This window comes from Centrocercus urophasianus, unplaced genomic scaffold, assembly GCF_019232065.1.
Source record: "Centrocercus urophasianus isolate 14NV4802_14NV808 unplaced genomic scaffold, USGS_Curo_1.0 seq_11, whole genome shotgun sequence".
Classification (NCBI taxonomy): domain Eukaryota; kingdom Metazoa; phylum Chordata; class Aves; order Galliformes; family Phasianidae; genus Centrocercus; species Centrocercus urophasianus.
The window spans coordinates 88,490,892-88,501,650 of NW_024884253.1; positions in this window are offsets into that span (position 1 = coordinate 88,490,892).

Below are 10,759 nucleotides of genomic sequence, written 5' to 3' on the forward strand. Positions count from 1 at the left end.
GTTTCCATCCCAGACAGCTCTCACTTCTTCCAATGTTCATCACTCTTTTTCTGGTTTGATAGTTTTCCAAGACAGGAGAAATGCAGGAACTTTAGGAGCGAGAAAAAGTGGGAGCTGCTTGGGAGTCTGGAATGAAGCAATTAATCAGCTTCATACTGGGCAAATCTCAGTGAGTATCAGAATTTGAGGCAGTAACTAAGAGCTCAGAGATATAAAGCAGGTAAAGTGGGAAGAATATAATAATTTCCATGTTTTCTTATATACAACAACTTGCATTCCCGTTTGAAGGGAATTTTCACTAGAAGTAACAGGCAGTTCTGAATGCCACTGTTTTTAAACTGTTTGCTTTGTGAGCAGGAGCCCAATTTCCAGACCATGCTGAGTAGTCACTTCACATTCCTCCAGTCCCTTGGCAAATCTCAAGTTGATCAGACCAAATGAAGAGAAGAAGACTGTAGGTGCAGAAAAGTACAGGAGCAATAGACAGATGATTGCTATTGTTACCACATTAGGTGTGGACCCCGAGCAGAATTCTTGCAGCAATAATACAGGTTATTCAGAGAGAGGTAAAGAGCCACTTTGCCTAATAATTGAGAGATTTATATATAGCAGGAGGTTTTGCCATTGCTGAGAATGGATGGAAGTGAGGGAAAATGACAAAAATAGTGAAGACAGGGACTTGGAGAGTACTTCAATGAAGAAGTAATGCAGTGAAATGAGGTCCAGTGAGACAGAAGGGTCCTAAGAGCTCCTCTTGGTGACGCTGGAGGAAAGGAGCAGTATCCTTTTTCTTACAGGGAGTTTTCAGGAAGGTGGTAGACCTGCTAACTTAAAATCTTAAGAACATGGGAGCTTGGTGGTCTCATTTACACCAAGCATAAAGGGAGGACATGGCTTTTAGCTGGAGACTGAATCATCCCACTTCATCTTAGGGATTGCTTCACTTGTGATTAATTTATTTTTCATGAGCATAAACATGTGGTATGATTTTTTGTGATGCTCAAGGTCATGCTAGAAGCCAGCTGGTTAGCCTCCCTGTAATTCCATACCTGCTGCTGGATTTTCTTCCCATCTTCCTGGTGACTGCCATCAGTGCCACCCAGCCTTTTAACCCAGACAGAAAAGCATCTGCATCTACTGCCAACTCCTTTCCTTTCTAATTCAGCATCAGCATTTTCAAAAAATGACTTCAGTTTCTGTTTGAATGACTGACACAATTCAAAGCCTTTGACACTGTCTCCACCAGTATTCTCCCAGAGAAGCTGGCAGCCCATGGCCTGGACAAGTACGCTTTTTGTTGGGTAAAGAACTGCCTGGAGGGCTGGGCCCACAGGGGTGGTGAATGGAGTTACATCCGGTCACGAGTGGTGTTCCACAGCGGTCAGTTTTGCAGCCTGTTCTGTTGAAATGCCTGGATGAGGGCATTGAGTGCACCCTTAGTAAGTGCAGATGACACCAAGTTGGCAGGAAGTGTCAGTTTAGTTGGAGGTAGGGAGGCTGTACAGAGAGATGGGCTGGATAGGTGGGATGAGGCCAGTTGGGATGAGGATCAACAAGACTAAGTGCTGGGTCCTGCACTTCAGCCACAACAACCCCAGGCAACGCTACAAGCTTGGGTCAGACTGGCTGGAAGATTGTGTAGAGGAAATGGACCTGGTGGTATTGACTGATGCTCAGGCTGAACACGAGCCAGCAGTGTGGCCAGGTGGCCAAGAAGGCCAATGGCTTCCTGGCTTGTATTGGAAATAGTGCTGCTAGCAGGAGCAGGGGAGCGATTGTACCTCTGTACTCAGCTCTGGTGAGGCTGCACCTCGAGTGCTGTGTTCAGTTTTGGGCTCCTCACTGCAGGAAGGACACTGAGGCCCTGAAACGTGTCCAGAGAAGGGCAACGAAACTGGTGAGGGGTCTGGAGCACAAGTCTTATGAGGAGTGGCTGAGAGAACAGGGATGATTTAGTCTGGAGAAGAGGAGGCTCAGGAGAGACCCTTATCATTCTCTACAGCTATCTGAAGTGAGGTTGTGGTGAGGTGTGGTTCAGCCTCTTCTACCATGTAACTAGAGAAAGAAAAAACTAGAGAAACTAGCCTCAGGGAATGGCCTTAATTTGTGTCAGAGGAGATTTAGGCTGGATGTTAAGAAATAATTCTTCTCCGAGAGAGTGGCCAGGCACTGGAATGGGCTGCCTGGGCAGGTGGTGGAGTCACTGACCCTGGAGGCGTTCAAGGAACGTTTGGATGTTGTACTGAGGGATGTGGTTTACTGGGAAATAGTGGTGATAGGTGGACAGTTGGACTGGATGATCTTGGAGGTCCAACCTCCGCAATTTTGTGATTTTACGTTTCTATGATGAAGTCAAAGTGAACAATAGTAAATAGGTTTTTGGTTTGGTGTGAGTAATTTTGGTGGGGCTTTTTTTTGTTGTTGTTTGTTTGTGTTTTGTTTTTTTTTTAATTGATTATTTATTTCTAGAAGGCAATTACAGGAAGTTTCATGCGAAACATGCTATTTTTACATCGACCAGATGGGGGCAGTAGGAGCTTACAAATAACCAGCATCGCTCCGCTGCGATAATAACCAACAAAAGTGTTCTTGTTTCAAGATACACGGTACCTATTTTCAAAAACTGTGTTTTAGTAGTATGATATATATCTCATATATATATATATTATTGATATTTTATTGATAAGCCAATATCTTTTATTGGCTTAAATCTTTTAGCCAAGACAGAAATCATTGGCATGAAAAGAATATTTTTTCATCCAAAGCAGTTGCTGTCAAACAAAAGCATCTCTTTGCCTGCATCTGGGGCTGCACTGCACAGGACAGGCTGTTTTTAATCAGTGCTGGTGCTGAAACACAGAGGGGGTTTCAGACAGCAGTCTACCTATGCTGGACTCAAGCAGCAGGCTTGGCCACCTGGGACCCTCGCTCTCTGAGGTGAGTTTGTGGCTTCCTGCAAACTTTTAATTGGGTTGAAGGGAGGAAAAGGACACTTCATGGAAGGCCACCACAAGAAGCATTTACTGCGACAACCCATGGCCAGTGTTTCAGCAGCTGTGGGGACAGCCAGACTGGCCAGGAGGTATCAGCCTCCATGAAAATAAAGTGAGCTCCTGTGCTCCTGCAGTGCTCGATGTTTCATCTCCCCGTGTTCAGATGTTCTCCACCTTGGCACTCCTGAATCAGCAATTCCATGCAGCCACTGTGACAGACATCAGAGCCAGGCCCAGAGCAACATCCTGGCAGCCCATCCTGGCCTGACCCTGCCTGCTTTGGATGGCTGCTCTGCAGTTCCTGGGAGACTGAACTTGGGCGTGCAGACCTTTGCCCCCATGCTCATCCCAAACTGCTCTTTTACTGCCTTTACCCCTTTGCCACTTGCATAAAACCAGCCTGTGTCCACTTACTGAATGCAACCAGCAGAACCCAGAACCAAATCCCAGACATCCAGGCTTGGCAGTTTTGACTCATGGAACCTGAGGAACAGTGAGAAAAGCATTTTGTTGTGGCACAGCTCTTATAGCTGCATCAGTACTGAGTGTTAATAGCTTTAATTTCGAAGACACACCTCCAGCAATGGGCTTTCTAGACCTCAGAAGAAGTCCTGAAGTACCTTGAGACAATTGTCAGCCCTGGTCTTCAGTCTGGCTTTGCATAGCTGCCTTCCCCTAAAAGAACAAGCTCTTGGACTCTCATTTTCTGTTTTCTGACATTAAAGGCCAGGTTTTTCCTTCTCTATTTTTTCCCCATTTTACAGCTTGGTGGACATGTCCAACCTTCACCAGCAGGTCTGGGAGGCTATTCTGTCTTTACCTCTTAGCCTGACAAAGGCTCTGCTTTGTGATGCAATGCAATTTGATTTCTCCTACAACACTCAATACATCCGTGGGGAGCCTCTTCGTCACGCAGCACAGTTGAGAGGTTTCTTTAATTTTGCAATTTACTTAACATGCTTGAAAAGCAACCCAAAAATAAATGTAGTCAGACTCCTGGGAGGAAGGGAGTAGAGAGGAAAGCCCTGAGAGTAAAGAGGAAGGGATCCATTTGTAACATCTTCACAGCTTTTCTCTATCTGTCCCAGTGCACGCGTGTTCTGCACCTGCACTGCCCTGAGGTGAGGGGCTGCTGCTATCCCACCCCAGAGCAGACATGGGCTTGGTGCCCAGAGGTTGTGCTGTTTCACTTGTCATCTATCTCCCTGCTGCTGGAAACTGCATCAGACTGTGTTCTAGTTAAGAACAGCAGGACACTGGGGTGCTTTCTGGCATTATTTCTTAACAATGAGAACAGTTCCCTGGGTTTGGAGAGCTGAGTGTCGTGACGTGTAAGTTGCTGGAGCTGAGGAGTTCCTACTGTACAACAGCTGCATGGCCTTTGAGAAGTCCTGCTTCGCAAACAATGCATGCCAAGCAGTTTCAGAGTCAGTCCTGGTATCAGAGACTTGACTAGGCAGAAGTTTGACCCTGCTAATGTTTGCAGATGTGCTTTATTCTAGTTGCTGGTGAATTCTTTTCTCATTCTTTCACATACAGAAACAGATGCAAGAGAAGAGATGAGGTTCTTCCTGAGACTGTCTGATCCTGCATTCCCATTTGGAAATCAATTTAATGCATTTTAATTGCTTATTTTCTCCTAGGTTTTCTCTTTACAGCTATGCACCAGCAAAAAATAATAAGCTAGAGTCTAGCCAGGCAGGCTGCTAATGAGGAAGCTTGACTCAAGATTTTAATTTTCAGCATTTGCTCTTCAAGATAGATATTTCAGAATACAAGGGTGCCACAAAACAGGAATGTTGCCACTGGCTAGTGCAGTAAAAGCACCAGGCTTATGCCTCATTTTGCTGCACTAAGAGCTAGACACTTACATGCTTGACCAAGCTATAAGAGTCTGGCAATGTACTTCAGGATGCTGGACCCCTCAGTCAAACCATCCCTGCCATTAAAAAAAAAAAAACAAAAACAAAAAAACCACCTGGTGCCTGAAATGTGGTGTGAAAAGAATGAGGGAGATAAAATTTAAGGTGTGAAGAAGGAAAGGGACATGCTGAGAGCTCAGTCTCTTGTCAGCCTTTCAGGATCACCATGGTAAGAGGAACTGCTGGCTGTGCCAAGCTGATCCAAGGGCTTCTCAGAAATCCATCACCCATGGGGCATTCAGCATCTCCATCACAGCCCTTCGTTTCCAGTAGCAGGCAGCACCCTGTAAGTTCATCTTTTAGTAGATGAAAAACTCCAAGTCCCACCCTTGTCCCAGGCTGATGTCTTTGGAGATACTGAGCAGCTCCTGAAAGCAGGAGGGGAAGAGCTTTCCATTGTACTTCCCACCACTGGGCTGCAGCTCATCGTTACTCGCTTCACTTGGGATGTGAAGGATGCTCCTGAGCACTGTGCAGTCCCAGCTGAGTGAATAAAAGTTTGGTATCTCCTCACCTGGAAAATACTTTCTCTTTCCATACCCCTCACCTGCTGAAAACACTGGAGGAAGAGGGAGTGGGAACTGGTGTTTGCAAGTGTCTATAACAAGGAGCCATAGTCAAAATTGCTGCCAGAGTGGTTCAAATCCTATTCATCTGTGAAGCGAAACCCAGAAAAGTTTCAAGTAATAACTTTGAGTTTGCTGGAGTTTAACAAGGCTGACAGCACATCAGGAAACAAGATCAGTAAAAAGTATGCAAGTCTTGATATTGATCATTGGTATTAAAAGGATAAAACTCAGGTTGGAGAAGAGAGAAGAGCGATAAGCAGGAGTCTGTGTGAGGAGAGCTAACAGCCAGGATCTCCTGGAGCTCAGCACTGGGACTCGCTGTGTTTCAGAGCTCTGTACAAATGAGGCTGGCGCAAGCTGCTGGGTGTCCAGACACAGATGATGTCATGATAGAAGGGGAGGCTGCTGATAAACTTCAGGAATGCACCAGCTACAGGAGGATTTGAAGTTGCTGGGGGAATAGGCTAATGCAAAGAAATTCAATATCACAGAATGGAAGGCTATTTATTTGGAGAAAACCACTGGCACACTTAAATGCAACTTTAATGAAACAGAGCAGGAAGAAACTAATGAAGAAAAGGCCCCGGGCTGGTGGTGAGGAGCAGCAGGGGTAGCAGCAGCCAAACAAATAACAACGCAGCTGAGGTTTTGGAGAAGAGGGCTCCTGCTGCAGCCAGAGAGCTCAGGGCTTCACACCGCATCATGTGGCGAATGGGATGGCTCTCAGCACGCTGCTCAGTGCCTGCAACCTGCCTGATTACAGGGAGAGGGATTACAGAAGGCACCAAGCACCGCTGGAGCAGCCCTTTGTGTCAGCCAGCTCAGCACTGAGCAAGGGGAGCACGCGTGTGGATGGGATGCAGGAGGATGCTTGCTGCCTAGGGCACGTGGTATAACCATGGCTCAGCAGTGCACGGCTCTCAGTCAGAACCACAGAGTCTGCTGGCTGTAGAGGCTCCAGACTGACCACCAGCAGACAGGAGAGGGTGAGGAGTGGCAGGGACCCGTTTCTCACAACAGATATCCCAGCGACATGGAGCCTACCAGGAGAATGAGTGTCCCTGTCTCAGCAGAAGAGCCCCCATGGCCTTTGCAGTGCTGGACCACTGCTGCTACAGCGTGACCCAAAGCTGCCCTGTTCCTGCCAGCAGGCCCTGCTCTCAAACAGACTGCCTGCTGCCAGGAAGCCAGGTGTGCACCCGTGCCAAGAGTGGGTGGGGGGAGCACTCCTCACCTGCTGCTCATGGCCACAGCAACCCGTGCATCTCCCAGAAATTGCACACCTCACCCTCACCTTCCCCCAGAGAGGGACCAGCTCTGCCACCAGCCCCTGCCCAGCACCCAGGCAGGCTGCAGCAGCTCTCCAGCAGTGAATGCTAAGAGGTGAGACCAGAGGCTGCTCAGCGCCTGCAGCTGGGGAGCGTGGCATCTGTGAAACATTTCTGCAGCTACCACACAGAACTGATCTGTGTGTTACACCAGCCTTTACTTTTAGGCCACCCGCTGCATTTTGGGTGTCCCTGGCAGTGCCCAACAGATGCCCACCTTTCCAAATCAGACAGCTGCACGCGGGGGACCTCAATTGGGGCATCTCTGGGGTGGGAACTGCACCGTCTTACCTGCCCAGGAATCAGGATTTGGGGAGGGGCACCCACACAGGGCTACCTTTCTGAGCTCACATCTGTTTAATTCATCCTTCTGCACACGGCTGTGGTGTGGCTGTCTGATGTCTGTCCTTCCTTTAGGACGTCGGTGTCTGAATGGGTGGCTGGAGCTCCAGAGAGGCATTAAGGCTGTTTTCCTGCAGTCCTTGGCTGTGTGCCTCCACAGTTGCTTACCGAGAGCCCACTAAATCAAAAGCCAGGTAAACCAACAGGGCCTTCGGTGCTGTAATGAGACCGGCCACAGGGTAAATTGCAACATTATTCAAGCACACAAAATTCACTCTGCTGGCATTTGTCCTGCTAAGTGCAATGCACTTTAAACGTGGTGAAGTGATTTCTAACAGCCTTCGCAGGAGTCTGAGCCTGGGGGATGTCAGGCTGACCCAAATCCCTGCCTCTTCACCAAATGTGTCCTTCTGGGGATGTGGGGCAGCAACTGGCCATCGCCGGTGCGTATTTAATGGGTTGTGTGAGAGCCTCACGGTTGCCTTTTCACAGTCGTGTGATATTGGCCAAAAACACCAGCCATGTGCTCACTTATTTTCCAGCAAATTTAGTTATGATTTTCAAAGCAAGGGGATTAGAAATGCTTCAACTACGGATGTGGTTAGGGTGACTTGGGACTTACAAACCTCTGGTTACAACGGATGAAATCCTGAACAGTAACTGAAGCTTTTGAAGCTGCCAGGATCCAAAAGATGAGTGCATGGTCGGAGATGGATGGTGATACGTTAGCATACGTATCATGAGGGCTGCTCCAAAAGTAACACCTACTGTTTTATTATGTTGGCCCATGATGTCAGAGGCAGATGGTGGTGAGCTTGAGCCTTCCTACCAATATTCCATTCCATCTCGTTGATGTATTACAGATGGCAGCAGAAGGGCAGCCTGATAAAAGGGCATCTGACATGGAAGCATATGAAACAAAGATGTGTTGCTAAATTCCTCCGCGCAGAGAAAATGCCATTGATTGGTATTCACCGATGCTGGCTGAATATTAATGGAGACCAAAGAGTGGATGTGAGCACACTGAGGTGGTGGATGCTGCATTTCAGCAGTGGTGACGATGGCAGTGGGTCACCTCCGCTGGTGCAGATTTTTACAAGCATGGCACACAGGCTCTTGTTCACGCATAGCTAACAGACGTATCTGCGTTGAAAAAAAAAAAAATAGAGCAAATTCTCACCTACAGAACGCTATCAACTGCTTTTATTGTGTTCTTGTAGCTTTCGTCAAGTCTGTGGAAATAAATAGGAGGCATTACTTTCGGAGCGAGCTAGCTTTAGAAGGGAAGGCACCCGGGACAAAATGACTGTGTCCCAAACGGTTGGCTTTTTCGATCCACGCGTCGGATTCTGGGATGCTGGGAGCACACTGTAAGAAAATATTCCATATCGGCAAACGCTGGAGGCGGAAGACCCCCCCCACAACAACACCCGATTTCAGAACACGAAGTTGAGAGCTCGCCTCTCTGAGGGGCTGCTGAGCAGGGAACAGCTCGACCCGAGCCCCGCGGCAGGTCGGGGGGCTTCAGGGACAGCGTGAGGCGGTCACCAAGGCGAGCTGGCTGGGGAGGCACCGCGATGTTCCCGCGGAGAGCACGGCTGAGCGTGCGCTCCCCGCGAGGCAGAGAGGACCCGGCACCGGGGAAGCGGCTTTAAAAATGGCCAGGGAGCGTTCGCTACAATAACTCAATGAAACAACAGCCGTCTAAAAATAGGGTTGTTTTCTGTCCTAAGCTCCTTTTAACTCCGTTAGTCATCACCAGCTCCTAAAATAAGACCCGTGTAGCAGTCTCTCCTAGTAGCGGCTGTAAACAAACGCCGGGAGGCGGCGGAGCGGGGGACGGGCAGAGGAGCGGAGCGGAGGCGGGCCGGCAGCGGGCGGCCCCGGGGCGGCAGCTTGGGGCGCGGCGGGGCCGGGCCGGGTCGGGGGAAGCAGAGAAGCGGCGGGGCCGGGGGCGGCCGGGGAGACCTGCGCTGCGCCGCCGCCGCCGACCGTCTGCGACAGCTCCGAGGCTTTGGAACGGAGCCACGGTGGTCCGGGCAACGGCATTAAACAGGAGGAAACAGACGGGGGATTCCGTCATTTCAGCGGCGAGCGGGGGGGAGGGGGAGCGCGGGCAGGAAAGGAGAGTCCCGGGGACGAGAACGCGGCTCGCACCCCCTCCCACTCCCCCCGAGCTCCGAGCCGTACCGCGGAGCTCGCCTCGGCCGCCGGGCGATGTGCCGGGATACCCGCGACCGTCGGGGCTGCGGCGGCGGGCGGCCGGAGGAAGGAGGCGCTGCCGAGCGGCCCCGCGGCAAATCGCGCCCCCTGGCGGCACCCCCGCGGGCCCGCGTCGAAGCGAGGAGCGGCCGGCCGGCTGCGGGCAGGTGGGACGGCTGATGTCCGCTGCCCGGCGGCGGCCTCTCCGCGTTTTTTTCTCGAAAGGAGAGCGTTCTCCTTTCTGGTTTGGTTTTGCCTTTCCTGACGTGAGCGGGTCGCTCCGTCTGGGGGAGGGAAGTTCCTCGCAGGGCCCGCCCGTCGGAAGGGAACATTTTGCGCGATGGTTTCGTGGACGAGTTCGCCCCAACGATCTGCCGTGGCCTCCCGTTTCCCCGAGAGCGGGCAGGATTTCGTTTACATTGGATTTATTTTCAACCACATATGGGTGTCATGCACGAGATTTATGATTTTATTTTTTTATGCCAGATACGCTCCAAACCACCCCAACTCCACTCTATCCGCCGTTTAATCCCAACAGGAAAATGGCCCGGCCCTGCCAGCTGTGGGGCAGAGGGAGGACGGAGCGGGAGCGGCGCGCCCGTCGGGGCAGCCGGGGCATCCCGGAGGCGGGAGACGGGAGGAGGAGCCGCTGCGGGCTGGAAGCCTCTCCTTCCCCCGCTATGAAGTGATGAGATGCAACTGCGTTGCTGAGATATTTACAGAATAATAATAAATAAAATAATCAGAATAAATCCGAAGCGACTGAAACCGAGTCCACGGGGTCTGTTAGTAATTTAACAGAATGGGATTTTCCTCTCTCTTGCCTGCCAGTTGATGCTCTTTTCCAAATTTCCACAGCGGGGGAAGCCTGCGATTTTTTACATAATGATTTCAGCATGCAGGGCCGCCTTCCCGCCCCCCCCCCCCCTCCCCACCCCCGTCTCCCTTTCTCCCCACTCCCGCGACTCCCCGGCTCTCTCTCCCCAGTCCCGCGACCCCAACGCCCTCGCTCCCCCAGAAGGGCCCCGGGGACCCGCGGGCGGTGGCACCGCGCGGGGGACGGGGGGCCGCCGGGGCCGTCGGTGCCCGCCGGTGCCCGCCTCCCGCTGGCCGCCCGCCGGCGGCGGGGCCGAGGCCCGGCTGACATCACGATCCCGGGGCGGGGAGAGGGGCCGGGAGGGGAAGGGAGGTGGGGGGTGTTTTCCAGCTTTAAAAAGGCGGCGCCGGGCGCGCAGCCCTGCGTCAGAGCGAGACTTCCCCGCTCCGCTCGCCCGCTCGCCCCGTCCCCTCCTGCGGCACCCGGCAGCCGAGCGGCGCCCGCCGGCCCCGCCGCCCCGGCGCGGGCAGTGCCTCCCAGTCCCCACGCACACCGCCCTCCCCTCCATGCCCCGGCCCCGGGGGGG